The sequence below is a fragment of the Schistocerca nitens genome, chromosome 4, assembly GCF_023898315.1.
Source record: "Schistocerca nitens isolate TAMUIC-IGC-003100 chromosome 4, iqSchNite1.1, whole genome shotgun sequence".
Classification (NCBI taxonomy): Eukaryota; Metazoa; Arthropoda; class Insecta; order Orthoptera; family Acrididae; genus Schistocerca; species Schistocerca nitens.
This window is the reverse complement of record NC_064617.1, coordinates 89,505,933-89,522,811: the sequence shown is the minus strand read 5'-3', so window position 1 is coordinate 89,522,811 and position 16,879 is coordinate 89,505,933.

Here is a 16,879-nt window from a genome sequence, read left to right as displayed (position 1 = left end):
AGATAAGTAATGAGCGTATTGATTTAACCTTCCGTGGGCGTGAATTTCTGGTTCATTAAAGCTGGGGAACGAGTTCGGTTATTTGAGGAAGAGAGAGTTAGTTGCTAACATATCGGCAGGGAAGTTACTCATCGTCAACATGCACAGTTCCACCTTCAACGAACTGAAAATGAAAAGCTCACGGCAGTTAGTCAACAAGGATGAAGACATTTGGTACAGTAGTTCAGACGTTAATGAGAACCCTTCTTCTGATGGCAAGATAATGATTTGCGGCTCTGTTATCCTGTTATTTTCTGATGAAGTTCCGCAAGTGCTACGACGTTGAAGTCCTCTTCGAAGAACATTTTCAGTGCCGCAGCAAATGTATATCATTCCATTAAAAAGCTAGTCGGTGTCATAATTAGACGTTAACAATCACATTCATGCGTCAGAAAATTTGGTATACTGTCCGCTACAACTTGGCGTGTAGTCGTTCTGGATACTTCTGACTGCTTTGCCATTACTGCTTAACACCGAAGACGCGCCTCCTGTCATCTTGGGAGATACCGCCCCACTTTACTTCCCCTTGTTGCCTCAATGGACAGACGGAGGACAAATACGTGGTTCATTTACTTACTGTGTAGGATAGGGGCTGAGAACGTGCGGCTGGGACTGGAAGTCCCAGCACAAGAAAATATTTATACCAAAAAAATTATTTATTACATTTTTAAAGTACTGCGGAAAAATAATGAAACTCCCAAGAGTTTATTGCTATGAGGCTTAACAATAAATACAATAGCGGCCGGTGTGGCCGTGCGATTCTAGGCGCTTCAGTCTGGAACCGCGTGACCGCTACGGTCGCAGGTTCGAATCCTGCCTCCGGCATGGATGTGTGTGATGTCCTTAGGTTAGTTAGGTTTAAGTAGTTATAAGTTCTAGGGGACCTCAGATGTTAAGTCTCATAGTGCTCAGAGCCATTTGAACCAATAAATACAATAAGTTATACGGGTGCCAAATCGACAGTTAAAGAATTCCTAAACTTGAGAATTTCGCGCATAACTGGCCATGCCTGGTACCTGCAACATACCAAAGGCTGGTTTCATTAAACATACAGGGTGTTTCAGAAGTGATGGTCAATAATTTAAGCACGGAAGGTACAGGCAAAAAGAATCTAAAAACCTCCAACAAACGTGGGTCCAGCCGCTTGTTCAGATACCACACATTTTCTGTTGCAGTTCATCAGTGTCTAGGAACACATGGCATCTCTGAACGTTAAAGTAGGTGTTCGAAATGTTGTCCAATAATCTGAATGCAACATTGAACTCGTCTCTGAAATGAGTTACGAATCCTCTCAGGCAGTCCTGGGGAATTTTGTAAATTTTTGAAGGCTGCTTCAATCCGCAAGGGAGTTGATCTCGGCAGCATAGACCAGGCTATTGACATGACCCCACACACAGAAATCCATAGGATTAAAATGCGGAGACCTTGGAGGCACAGCCCCTCCTCTACACATCCAATGTTGACCATACGTCCGAGTTAAAAGCCGGCGGACTCGTAACAATGTGCTGGAGCACCGTCATGCATGAACCACATTTTCAGGCGTTGGTTCACTGGGACATCATCATGTACGTCTGGTAGTACAGTACGCAGAAACCCCATGTACTGCTGTCCGATTAGTCTCTGCGGTAGGAAGAGTGGTCCAGTTATGCAGTCTCCGAGCAGTCTTTCCCAGTCGTTCAACGAATAACGCTGCTGATGTGATACGCGTGTTGTATGAGGATTGACATCGGCCCAAATGTGACAGTTATGCTAGTTAAAAATACCGTCACGCGTAAATCCAATCTCATATATTAACAAACACAGCTTACAAACAGGGATTCAGGGGACACTGTTGTTGCACCCATTGGCAGAAATTCTCTCTAGGAGGGAAGTTTGCATTGTTGAGGGGTTGCACTAGCTAGAGATGATATAGGTAGAGTACTTGGCGATGTAAAATCTGCCACACGCTGCTATGACTCCGGACAAGCTTTTGGGTAGCAATCCTCCTTGTTGAAGTACTCGGACGTCCATGTACAAGGCGTAACACCCTTTCCTCAACATCGTATATTACGGATCTGGGTCGACCTTCTCGTACATGGTGTGTGAAACTCTGTGTTTCTCTAAGGTGCTGCTGTAACCGGCTAAATGTACGCCTGTAGGGCTGCCTGCGGAGAGGAATAGCTTCTGCATACAATCGTGCAGCCTCAAGGGCACTGCCATTCGCTTTGCCATACGTGAAGAGCATGTCAGCGCACTCGTCATTGGTGTAACCTCTGTATTTGGTGCCTTCAAGTTCGTAACTGACTGTAAGGCAGGGGGAAAGGGAAGTAATTGCGCATGCGTAAACAAACATAGTCGATCCCAAAACTTAAGATATCAACGTAAATACTGCGGTATCCAGAAGCGTTTACAGTCGCTTCCCAACTCGAATTAATGCAACACCCTGGCAACGGTTGATTTGTGGACCTACCTTTATTGGAGCTGTATAGCTACTTTTGGCCTGTACTTTCCATGTGTGAACTATTACCCATAACTTCTGAAACACCCTGTATAAATGAAAGAAAGATACACAATAATAGAAATAAGGAAACTACTTCAGATTACGCAAGAAAGGAAACTTATCTTCAGATATTTGAATAAACATTAATAAAGATCTGACAATATTAAATGAAAGAACTAGTAACATTCAAGAACCCGGGGCAGAGGGGTGAAGTGGACTGCGGTAGTCGTCGTAGGGTTGCGGACCACTGCGGCAGCGGCGGGGACGGAGCCTCTCCGTCGTTTGTAGGTCCCCGGTTAACATACAATACAATACAACATACAACATTCAGGAACCAGTCAACTGGCAGTAATTAACGTTGATCTCAAGGTACAATCACTAAACACATATAATGCATTTCTTAGACGCTGTGGCTGTCATTTACGACCGTTCAAATGGCTCAAATGGCTCTGAGCACCACGCGACTTAACTTCTGAGGTCATCAGTCGCTTAGAACTTAGAACTAATTAAACCTAACTAACCAAGGACATCACACACATCCATTCCCGAGGCAGGATTCGAACCTGCGACAATAGCGGTCGCTCGGTTCCAGACTGCAGCGCCTAGAACCGCACGGCCACTTTGGCCGGCTTTACGAGAACACAGCCAGAAGAGAATCACACTGCCACGACACTGAAATCAAATGAAGTTGGACAAGCTACATAACGAGAAGCTATACTTCGTCCTGTAATCAACCATGCGCTCAAGTGACAGTTTGTGGTGCACAGGCAGTTCAAGGTGTGCGCTCTGGAAGGCATCTCAGCACACTAACTGTGTTCAGTGATCGTCTGCAGCCATCCCGGTCCATCAGATTATAGCACGTATCCTCATGTGGCACAAGGTGAGTGCAACGAGCTGCCGGCCGGTGTGGCCGTGCGGTTCTAGGCGCTTCAGTCTGGAACCACGTGACCGCTACGGTCGCAGGTTCGAATCCTGCCTCGGGCATGGATGTGTGTGATGTCCTTAGGTTAGTTAGGTTTAAGTAGTTCTCAGTTCTAGGGGACTGATGACCACAGATGTTAAGTCCCACAGTGCTCAGAGCCATTTGAACCATTTTTTGCAACGAGCTAGTGTGAAAAGCGCTAGTGCGAGCAGCGTGGCCCACCGCAGCGCACAGTGGGCAAGAATCCTGAAAAACTGCCCACAAATAGAAAAAAGCACGTTTTGAGTTAAGAAGTTTCGTTAGTAGATCGGTTAGAGTAATTTTCGGTCTATTGAATCCCGGTCTTAGAAGGGTCCAGTTACTTCTTCTGAGGGTTGAATTTCAGGTCCAACGTCACATCCATTTGTGAGCCGCGCGCCGAGCTAGCCCGGCTGGAAAAGCACTGCGTCGTTCGGATGAAATATTTTTGTTCAGCTTAGTCAGACCAATATCTTTTCAAATGGAGGCTTTTCAAGAAACTATTTACTTAACTATGAACACATAATTCATTATTTAATCGTTAATTACCAACTGGATTTCGTTAATTAACTTCTAATCGGGATGCAAGTAAAGAAACTGTAAAACGCAAACTAAAGGAAAGAGATGAGTTTTGGGTTCCTCGACATACCGCCTACTATTTTATTCCGTCCTTAAGTATGTACTATTATCTTCGCGAATCAGCCTTAAAATCCAGCTGCCGGCCACAACTCTTGCTTTGGGCCATTTTTTAATCGACATTTCCAAAATGCTGCTATTCACATTGTTGTTGTTGTTGTGGTCTTCAGTCCTGAGACTGGTTTGATGCAGCTCTCCATGCTACCCTATCATGTGCAAGCTTCTTCATCTCCCAGTACTTACTGCAACCTACACGCTTCTGAATCTGCTTAGTGTATTCATCTCTTTGTCTCCCTCTACGATTTTTACACTCCACGCTGCCCTCAAATGCTAAATTTGTGATCCCTTGATGCCTCAGAACATGTCCTACGAACCGGTCCTTTCTTTTTGTCAAGTTGTGCCACAAACTCCTCTTCTCCCCAATTCTATTCAATACTTCACCATTAGTTATGTGGTCTACCCATCTAATCTTCAGCATTCTTCTGTAGTACCACATTTCGAAAGATTCTATTCTCTTCTTGTCCAAACTATTTATCGTCCATGTTTCACTTCCATACATGGCTACACTCAATACAAATACTTTCAGAAACGACTTCCTGACACTTAAATCTATACTCGACGTTAACAAATTTCTCTTCTTCAGAAACGCTTTCGTTGCCATTGCCAGTCTACATTTTATATCTTCTCTACATCGACAATCACCATTTAATTTGATCCACAAATAGCAAAACTCCTTTACTACTTTAAGTGTCTCATTTCCTAATCTAATTCCCTCAGCATCACCCGACTTAATTCGACTACATTCCATTATCCTCGTTTTGCTTTTGTTGATGTTCATCTTATATCCTCCTTTCAACACACTGTCCATTCCGTTCAAATGCTCTTCCAAGTCCTTTGCTGTCTCTGACAGAATTACAATGTCATCTGCGAACCTCAAAGTTTTTATTTCTGCTCCATGGATTTTAGTACCTACTCCGAACTATTCCTTTGTTCCCTTTACTGCTTGCTCAATATACAGATTGAATAACATCTGGAGAGGCTACAACCCTGCCAACCACTGCCTCCCTTTCATGTCCCTCGACTCTTATAACTGCCATCTGGTTTTTGTACAAATTGTAAATAGTCTTTCGCTCCCTGTATTTTACCCCCACCATCTTTAGAATTTGAAAGAGAGTATTCCAGTCAACATTGTCAAAAGCTTTCTCTAAGTCCACAAATGCTAGAAACGTATGTTTGCCTTTTCTTAATCTTTCTTCTAAGGGTTTTTCCATTCGTCTGTAAAGAATTCGTCTTAGTATTTTGTAGCTGTGACTTATTAAACTGCTTTCTTTGGGATTGGAATTATTATATTATTCTTGAAGTCTGAGGGTATTTCGCCTGTCTCATACATGTTGGTCACCAGATGGTAGAGTTTCGTCAGGACTTTCTCTCCAAAGGCCGTCAGTAGTTCTAATAGAATGTTGTCTACTCCCGGGGCCTTATTTGGACTTAGGTCTTTCAGTGCTCTGTCAAACTCTTCACGCAGGATCATACCTCCCATTTAACCTTCATCTACATCCTCTTCCATTTCCATAATATTGTCCTCAAGTACATCGCCCTTGTATAGACCATCTGTATACTCCCTCCCCCTTTCTGCTTTCCCTTCTTTGCTTAGAATTGGGTTTCCATCTGAGCTCTTGATATTCATACAACTGGTTCTCTTTTCTCCAAAGATCTCTTTAATTTTCCTGTAGGCAGTATCTATCTTACCCCTAGTGAGATAAGCCTCTACATCCTTACATTTGTCCTCTAGCCATCCCTGCTTACCCATTTTACACTTCCTGTCGATCTCATTTACACTGAGAAAATAGAATTGAAAACTTCGCTAAAATACGGTTAAAACAGATATGCACACATAATCACTCAGTTGTTATTTATCAGTCGGTCGATGTGGCCGAGATGTTCTAGGCGCTTCAGTCTGGAACCGCGCGACCGCCACGGTCGAAGGTTCGAATCCTCCCTCGGGCATGGATGTGTGTGATGTCCTTAGGTTAGTAAGGTTTAAGTAGTTCTAAGTTCTAAGGCACTGATGACCTCAGATGTTGAGTCCCATGGTGCTCTGAGCCTCTTTTTTGTTATTTCTCGAAGCTATTACTAAATAACGATATAATTACAACACGTTTACCAATCGGTCAGCTGTCGGAGAATGCGCAGGAATCAACAAACAAGTTAATAAGAAAGTATCGACTAAGCTTTGCCCGAAAGTCTTCTCACGTGAAAAAGATGGAGAATGTTTTCTGGAGACTTCTATAAACAACCGATTCTGATATATCTTCTTTGCGGAAACCATCTCGGAGGAAAGTGAAAACTTTGATGTCGAAAGTTGTTGCCCTCGTAGTACTAGCTGCACAGGATTACGAGGAATCAGATGCTGAGAATGATGAAGAAGATACAAATGTCGGTGAGGACGGACGTAAAGGAGGAAATGAATATGACGAACAAGAAGCACAAGAAGAAGAAGAAGAAGATTAAGAAGACATAAAACTTTCAATTTTTGTTAGTAATATATATTTCCTGTATCTAAGAGAGTAATAGAGGTAGTTCTGTAATAAAGTTTATCTTTAAAATTATAAATGTTCACAGAAGACATCTTTAGTTTACTTCATAATTTTTTCCAGATTCTTTTCGAAATATCGTACGCGCCATTTTTAATTTTTCAATTTTGATATAAATATCGTTATTTGACGCCTCATAAATGCCTTGAAACATCCTCTTAGAAAAAATTAAAAATGACAGTGTTGGTAAGCCTCTTATATTATTAGATTTTCAAACAACTGAGCAAAACTGAACGTACTCAGACATTTCTCTATTTTCTTATCCTGATTATTACTAAAGTGACACACAATATTTTTAGTGCAACGCAATCTGACATTCAATAATCCCTACAAAAGAATGGCCCTGACTAACAATATCCTATTCCTTTCATGAATCACTAACCTCAAAAAAATCTTCGTTACTCGAACTACTGCAATACAGCGAGCGCCAATACTGCCAGCTAAATAAAAGATTCTAACTAACAACTGATAGGCATAGTTAGCAAATGAAAGATTTTGATAGAGAACAATGTGTTTACCTTAATAATGTTCATGACCTCCATCTTTACAAATTTCCTTTTTCTAGCCGACACACGTCCAGGTCGTCCGCTTATAGTAACCTCTCAAAACTCTGGCATCTCTCTCCCCACATCCACCACTGCTGGCGGCTAACCTCCAACTGCACAACGCCACGCGCTGTTCACATCCAACTTCTCAACACTACACAAGCGAATATTCCAACAATGAGTCCAACCAGCCACAGACTGCAGACAGCACAGTCAGTGATTTTCATACAGAGCACTACGTGGCGTTACCAACATAAAAGCCTAAACAGCTTACTTACAGCCTTTATACCCATTTCTGGTCACTTTTGGGCAACTTTCGAAATTTTGGGAAGGTTTTCGGGATTCTGCACGTTGTGCGGCGGCTCGGCGTCGACCGTCTCCGCTGGTCAGCTGCAGCACGAAGATTCCCAGGCAAACTGTGAATAGCCTCCGTGAACAGCACTCTAAAAGCAGGAAGATGGGGCAGGTTTGCCGCTCTAGCGGTACGCCGTAGCACTGGTTGCTAGGCGAGGAAGTCAGTGTGCCGATAGAGCAAAAATCTCTGTCGGTAGGAGCCCATACATGGCGCCAATACGTTTTGTCACTGTGCTGAACTAACTGAACTTTGAGAAGTGGTGCTGCAGAAGACTAAAATTAGGTGGACTGACAAGGAAAGCAATGAGGAAGTTCTCAACAGAATCGGCAAGGAATGGAAAGTATGGAAAACGCTGGCAAGAAGAAGGGGCAGGTTGACAGGACATTTTTTAGGACTTCAGGCAGTATGTTTCACTGTACTAGAAGGATCTGTAGATTGTAAAAACTGTGGAGGAATATAGGAAGGGCCGGCCGGTGTGGCCGAGCGGTTCTAGGCGCTTCAGTCTGGAACCGGGCGACCGCTACGGTCGCAGGTTCGAATCCTGCCTCGGGCATGGATGTGTGTGATGTCCTTAGGCTAGTTAGGTTTAAGTAGTTATAAGTTCTAGGGGACCTCAGATGTTAAGTCTCATAGTGCTCACAGCCATTTGAACCATTTTTTTGAATATAGGAAGGCAGAAATTGGAATGCATCCAGCAGATAATTGAGGACGTAGGTTGCAATTGCTACTTCGAGATGAAGAGAGTGCCACAGTAGAGGAATTCGTGCCGGGTCGTGTCAAAACAGACAGTGGACTCATACTGATACCTTGGACATCATATTCCCACGATCTGAAGCCGCTGAATCGGGGCCACTACCGGTCATCAGCTTTGCGTCTACAAAGCACCAGCTCTAATTTACGGATACAGCATAACCTGAACGTAGACATCTGGTGCCACATGCAGCGGAAAACGTACCAAGTACTTGTGGAACCCATGCCACACAGAACGGCTATTGTACTGCATTCCATAGGTGGGCCAACAAGCTAAGAAGCAGTCGACAATAATGTTTTGGCTCATCATTGTCTACAAGCGCCTCAGCCACGTGTCGTGCTACATCGTTAACTCCTTAGAGGTGCCAATTCTTATGAGTTCTAACTGATCTATGCATGCTATTATAGCGGCTCATTCCTGATCGCCATTCGCACATTTTCGTATACCGGTACCACTATTCTGATAAATCGCTTCGGAAAAGTTTACAACGTAGTTCAGTTTCAAAAGTAAATGCTAGACTCATGAAGAAAAGATATTAAAATAAAATTTTTTTGGGGTCACTGCTGTTGACCCCAGAAAGACATTCATCTTTCGGAAGTATGCAATAGAAAGATCAAAACTTCAGAAAAATCCGAGTAGCACAGTAATTAGATTCAAAACCGCTGAATTCTCGGCTGCATTAACTGAAGAATGAATCAGTGTTTATAAAATTTCCTCATGTTTAATTAGTCTTCCCCACAAAGTTAATGCAAAATATACTTTAGCAAATAAGTATTGCTCTAGCCTGAATATATACCTACGATTTCTGAATCACACTTATAGCCTAACAGAAAACAATAATGAACTAAAAGCGTGTATAGCACAATATAAATTTCAATTTTGTTAATTTTTACTCTCCCCGTGTCGTTGAATAGTATATGTCACATAAAAAAGGACATCACTATATTACCAGAATGAGATTTTCACTCTGCAGCGGAGTGTGCGCTGATACGAAACTTCCTGGCAGATTAAAACTGTGTGCCGGACCGAGACTCGAACTCGGAACCTTTGCCTATCGCGGGCAAGTGCTCTACCATCTGTCTGAGTTACCCAAGCACGACTCACGACCCCCCCTCCCCTCACACCTTCAGTTCGGCCAGTACCTCGTCTCCTACGTTATAAACTTCTCAGAATTCAGCGGACCTCCTCTGATGGCAGAGCACTTGCAAATTTCCCGAGTTTGAATCTCGGTCCGGCACACAGTTTTAATCTGCCAGGAAGTTTCATGTCAGCGCACACTCCGTTGCAGAGTGAAAATCTCATTCTGGAAACATCCCCCAGGCTGTGGCTAAGCCATGTCTCCGCAATATCCTATCTTTCAGGACTGCTAGTTCTGTAAGCTTCGCAGGAGAGCTTCTGTGAAGTTTGGAAGATAGGAGACGAGGTACTGGCAGAACTGAAGCTGTGAGGCGGGTTGTGAGTCGTGCTTGAGAAGCTGAGAAGGTAGGCCACTTGCCCGTGAAAGGCAAAGGTCCCGAGTTCGAATCTTGCTCCGGCACAGTTTTAATCTGGCAGGAGGTTTCTTTACTACAATATCTTGTGAGACCAGAGACGCTGCTGTGTTTGGTTTTGTCGTATATTTCTGCAGCACTTTTTTGACGTGATTTCCATCCTCAGGTTACCTTTGAAAAGTACGAGGGCTATTCCGAAAGTAAGGTCCGATCGGTCACGAAATGGAAACGACTATGAAAATCCGATAAAGCTTTGCACAGATGTGTTGGGTAGTGTCTCTAGTATAACCCCAGTTAGCATCACGTCGCTCTTCTCATTTCTGAGCTCGCAGTGAGTGCGTAAAGATGTCTAGAAAATAGTGTCTGCCGCCAAGTACGGGGGCCTGGTGAGAAATTTCCCCTGAAGCTATGCAGCTAACATTACATAACTGTCGTGCTGTTTCGTCTTCAAGACAATTCTCAGCCGCATTCTGCAGGGGCAATGAAGATGCTCCTGCATCGTTTTCAAATGGAAATGTGAGATTACCCACAATACAGCCCGTAATTGTCTCCCTCTGAGTTTCAGCTCAGGTCACATGAACCGCTGGTTATGAAGACAACATTTCGGCACAAGACAACGAGCCATAGGCCAGCGTAGAGAATTGGCGGAGAGCACTGGCGGCTGCCTTCTATAGCGAGGGTATGGGAAAGTTGGTACAATGCTACGATACAAATCTAAGTCGGGTCGGCGACTATGGAGATAAGTAGCTGCAAGGTGTATCTAACTGTTGCAAATAAAACATTTTTGATTTTTACCGTGGTTTCTATTTCGCGACCTATCGGACCTTACTTTCGGAATAGCCCTCGTACATAGCTTGGTTGAATACATCAAATTTTTAAGTAGATACTTTAACCTAATACAGAATTATGGATTGTTACATACATCGGTTGATATTCTTATCCATACGACCTCGATAACACACCTGTGGTCACAATGTTTTATAAATTTGCTCCTTTATACTGTTGGAGCTATATTAGACGTTAAATTTTTGTTGGAATACATATTTATTTAATTTACGAATTATGAAAGTTTATTTCATAATTATGTTCCGTGAGGGCTATATTGTCAGTTGAGTCAGCGATTTTACATGTTTACAGGCAGTTTGCTTGTTTGATATGCTGTGGTTCGCATCTTAGTTCGTATCAGATGTATTTTATCGCTTGCATGATACGTGTATGTAGGTCTCTGTGATCATATGTAATTTATTGCTATAGTTTTTTGTAGAACGTTATGCTACTTGGGAGGCGAACTGTTTACCGCAGTATTTGCTGTACATCTTTACAAAGGCAATAAAATTTGAGGTAGACTATACAGTGAAAAAGTTAAATTCATTTGATGAAATCCGGCTCCAGTTTTGCGCAGATGAAGAACGGTACTAGCAAATTTTATGTACAGCGCACCACCATCAACAAAAACATTTATTGTGACGTGCTGCATGATTTTCGACGTAATCTATACAAAATAGTTGTGTAGTCACACTTGTACCCGGCCACAGAACAGAAAAATTCATCTCCATTTCCGGTAGAGGAAGGAGTGTTCGCAGTTATCCTATGACTCCAATGTTGTGGCTGTTGATTGTAACTATTTTTTGCATTTAAAATCTTTTAGCGGTGGACTGTTCCTTGACATTGACCACGTGAAAGAATTATCGTCGTTCCATGTAAAGCAAATTATTATTTTTTGTTCATTTTCATAACACGCTTTACACTTTTCTGATTGCGATCATAAAAGCGAACTTCTGTTCATAATAGTACGTATGCCATTAGAGAGACTGTGGAAGAGGACCGTTAAATATACACTTACCTACTTGGTTAGGTTATATACTAATTCGTTGCGACAAATATCTTTCCTGAGAGCTACACAATAAGAAAACATATTAGCTAGTCTAAGGAGAATTAGAATTTGCGCACGGTATAAATAACTATTGCCTGTAAAGAACCGGAAGAATCAACAGATTTGTTATTGAATATTCCAAGAATTGCATAAATTCTGATGTGACAATCAACCAATGCGTTCACAATGGGTTCTTAGGTCAATTGAGTCTAACAGGAAAGCCTGGGTGTTTGAGAACGGATGTGCGCTTGGAATAGATAATTCTGTTATATGCCCAATATTTATAATAATCGCGTAGTGTAAAGACGCAGTATATTTTTTGTTATGATGTATGTTGAACATTCCGAGCGTGAAAGATTGGAGCAATTATTGTGACCGTATCAGGGAAGTGCATTCTCGTGCCATCTGTTAGTGGCATGTGTAACTTCGCTGCACCGAGGTGCTCACAAGCACTCACATTCGAAAACTTGTGACTAGAATAATCACTGTCCCAACATTTGTGTTTTTCAAGATTTATTTTATATGTAGGCTATGTAATCATGGAAACTCGGAAGTACTATTTGAAATATCTTGGATTAAACTTCAGTGATACTGCGTGTGAGAGCTCTGCTAAAATCAGGCTACCATCAGAAGCATTCTAACCGGAACAGACGTTTGTAAAGCAGAGCAGCAACAATAACCTGAGAGATCACTTCCCTGTGATTTTTTTACGAAGGTTTTGCCTTGCGTAAAAAAAAGAAAGAAAAAGGACGGACTTGAAGTATGATCCAATGCTATTGCGTGAAAGTACCACAACTGTGTACGAAGCAAAGCGGTCCCAGGAATCTGCCCTTGGAATATCAGAAACTGACTGAAATACATGAACTGATTTTGGAAACTGCGTGGAGCATAATGCTCTGTTCAGGATTTTTTTTTCCCCATTCAGCTTGTTTGATGTAATCTTCTCTAGTTACGGCAATGTTTCGGAACCTGTACCAGAATACTATTAAGAGTCACAATCGGAATCTCTCCACCAGAGAATATTCCTTTGCAAAAACAGACATAATGTCTTACGGGATAACCGCAATCAGTGATTTTATAATGTTACTTAAAATCCGTCTTGATTGCAAATTTTTTTTTATTATTCATATGACCGGTTTCGGTTCATTCAGAACCATCTTCAGATCTGTAAAAGTAATTATACTAATTTATTATTTCACGAAAGCAATCTTTTTCATCCTATCTAATCAACATCAAATGTACCAGAACGTACCTGATATTTCAGTTACAGGAGTAACCCGTCCAAATCCAGCAGCTTTCACATGCTACGTCACATAAAATTGGTTGGCAGAGTGCACGTCATTTATATTAATTATAACACTATTACCGACAGGTGGCGTCTGGTACATTTGTTACATTCCATTTGCACATACTGTATTCAGTAGATCTTTTTTATATTAAAAATATTTAATTAAAATATGTAGATGTCAAAGCTAAAATTCTGTACTTGTCAGGATTAAAAACAGTAAAATTATCTTTTTTATAAGATCTAAAAGGCATAGGGCGATTTATATATCTATGGTGCTGGTGTGAACATGTTTTCTTCTACGGTCTGCTTCCGTGGTTCCCGCCACTTTGGTGTTGTGCCGCGGTCCGCTCAGTCGTCTTCTGTCCATCGCCGCGGGCAAGAGGGCCGCACAGGAGGGCCCCGTCAACGACGCCAGGCGTTGCACGCGTCTTCCGGCTTCTTCACCGCGCACCATCTCTCATCCCTCGGCCTGGATCTCCATACGTAACAGTTGTCATCTTAGTAGGTCGTCATAAATGCTAAAATAGGTGTTATGATTGAATTCGCTTTGTTCGTTGAGGATTAAATCTGGATCTTTATTTTTGTGGGTGTATATTTCGATCTCTTCTAAAATGTTAAGAAACCGTCCCTTGTGAGCTCTATGCAGGATGTCTAAGTTGTTTTCAATATTCGTGACTGAGTGCTTTGTCGCAGCCATATGCGCCCCAAAAGCTGTTTTGTTTTGAGAGTAGGTGTGCTCCCTGAATCTGGTTTCAAAGTTCCTACCAGTCTGCCCTATATATTGTTTACAGCAGTCATTACATTTGATTTTATATACACCTGAATCCTGAAATTTATTCCTACTATTACATATTCTATGCCGGAGTTTCAATTTTAACGTGTTATTTGTTCGGAACCCTATTTTAACGTCGGATTTACGAAAGCTTCTTTCAATTTTGCCTGCAATTCTTCCATTGTAAGTGAGAGCTACATATTTTTTCTTGTTGTTCCTCTTAACTGCTACTTGACTTCTTTCTGTTTGTTCCATTTGCCTCTTCTTTCGTGAAATAGTAAATTAGTATAATTACTTTTACAGATCTGAAGATGGTTCTGAATGAACCGAAACCGGTCATATGAATAATAAAAAAAAATTTGCAATCAAGACGGATTTTAAGTAACATTAGAGAATATTCCGTTTGTTGAATAACTTGTGTTAAAAGTGATCTTATGCCTGAGAAAGTTAATTTACATTTATACTGACATAACTTTCCATTGCTGGTTTAGTGCCTTTTTTTTTCTTTACTGACTGGTGATTTCAAATGCACTGTTACTGTGCCCTTTTCACTTCTTCACAAGGTGCACAGAATCCACTTACCAGGTGTAGAAGTATGAAACCGGAATTTCGTTATAGGTGGTGCTAGACGTCAGAGTAGGGCCCTTGAGACAGCGTCTGCAGCGCCATCTGCTTCCTGTAACGGCTGACGACGAATATCAACACACAGTAGCCAGAGTTCAATACATCGGTATCTGTTTCAAACCCGTAAACATGTCGACTTTTGTGCCTACGAACTACGATTTGTGGACAGCATTGGTTTAATGTTATCATTTGAAAAAAACTGCTGTAGAATCGCATCGAATGCTTGTCAAAGCTTTAGGCGAACATGCTCCTGGGAAATACAGTGTATCGAGCGTTCAAAGAATTAAAAAGTAGTGATATTGACCTGAGAAACGAAGAGCAAGGGATAACACCGAAAAAGTTCGAAACAACGAACTGCAGGCCTTATTGGATGAAGATGATTTTTGGAAATTGGTGGTAAATACTATGGTACCAAACTGCTGAGGTCATCGGTCCCTAGGCTTACACACTATATAATGTAACTTCAGCTAAATTACGCTAAGGACAACACACACACCCTTGCCCGAGGGAGGACTCGAACCTCTGACAGGGGGGGGGGGGGAGGAGAGAGAGAGCCGCGTGAACCGTGGCAAGGCGCCCAAGACCGCACGGCTACCCCGCGCGGCCGATGAAGCCGATACTCAAACTCAACAGTAACTCTAGAAACAACTGAATGTGACGCAGAAAGCTGTTTCTCATCAGTTGAAAGCTATGGGAAAGGTGCAGAAGGGGAAAATGGGTTCCGCATGAACTGAATGAAAGACAGCAAGCAAATCGAAAGACCACTTGTGAACTGCTGCTCGCCAGATAGAAAAGAAATTCATTTCTCCATCTAATCGTGACAGGTGATGGAGAACGGATATATTTTGGGAATCATAAGCGTCGTAAATCATGGGTGAATCCAGGCAAACCATCAACATCCACTGCAATACCAAATCGCTTTTAAAAGAAGGCAATGCTGTGTTTGGTGGGATCAGAAGGGTGTCATATATTATGAGCTGCTAAAGCATGGTGAAACTGTTAACAGTGATCGCTACCAACAGCAAATCGAGCATTACGTGGAAAAGGGTGGTTGGTTAGTTGGTTTTGGGGAAGGAGACCAAACAGCGAGGTTATCGGTCTCATCGGATTAGGGAAGGACGGGGACGGAAATCGGCCGTGCCCTTTGAAAGTAACCATCCCGGCATTTGCCTGGAGCGATTTAGGGAAATCACGGAAAACCTAAATCAGGATGGCCAGACGCGGGATTGAACCGTCGTCCTCCCGAATGCGAGTCCAGTGTCTAACCACTGCGCCACCTCGCTCGGTACGTGGAAAACAACAGGACTATAGAAAAAGGCAACACAAAGTCATATTGCTCCATGTAACGCCATCAAACACAGGAAAGCGCGTCTGGCAAACGATCGAGGCGTTCAGTTGGGAAATACTAGAGCATGCGGCTTATTCTCCAGATTTGGCTCCGCCCGATTATGATCTAGTTACGTGGCTGTGGCACGCTCTTGCTGAACAACGCTTCAATTTATATGAAAATGTACGCAATGTTTGCTTCTAAAGAAGAATTTATTTATATATTTTTAACATGGCATTCATAGTCTGCCTGAGAGGTGGGAGAAGGTATAAATAGCAATGGAGATTATTTTGAATCAAATATTGTTTATCAGTATCAAACAACAGACGTGTAAATATTGCAACCAGATTCCGGTTTCATACTTCTACACATGGTAGTTTTGTTTCCTTGTTATGTTGCGTCAACTTTCCCGGGACCCACCTAGCATTTGTTTTGCTGTACTTGGCTTCGTTTCTGATAATGTTACAAACTGTGTAAACACTTACTGCAATTGTTTTCGCTATATTCAACTACAACACGTCGGTTTTCACGAACAATACCGTCAATATTGGTTTCGAGTGAAGGAACTGACACTTCTACTGACCGGCGAGGTCGTTGCTCGTCAGCAACTGTGGTTAAATAACATTTTTAAGTGCTCTACCCATTTATAAATATTTCCGCGGTTCATAAATCTTTCATCGTTCTGAAATATCATTCACGTAAGGTTTTAGCCGGTTTTTCACATTCAGAAAACAAAAAATGTATTACTGAATGCGGCACAACTAATTTGGAAATTAAGGCGGATACGCCATCGTTAAATACAGTACTGAGGTTGTAAACAATGCGCTGCCGTTGTCAGTACAACACTACTACTACAATCTGTTTCATTTCTACATCTATCTGTCCCTTTAATTATTGAAATTCGCTCTTATATTCTTACCAAATTTTTGCTATAAAGACAAAGACATTCTGATCTCTTAAATTTTTTACTTGGAATCAAATGAGATGTATTCACTGAGAACACAAATGAGGTGTATTCACTGAGATGTCACACATATCATTACGGAAAAAAAGGAAAGAACTCTCAGACAGTTTCATGGTTTTCTTGGTTCAGTTATTTTTCTAATAAGAAAATCTGCACAAGGATGACAGTATGTAAATGTCAGTCGGCCACGGTCGTGGTAATG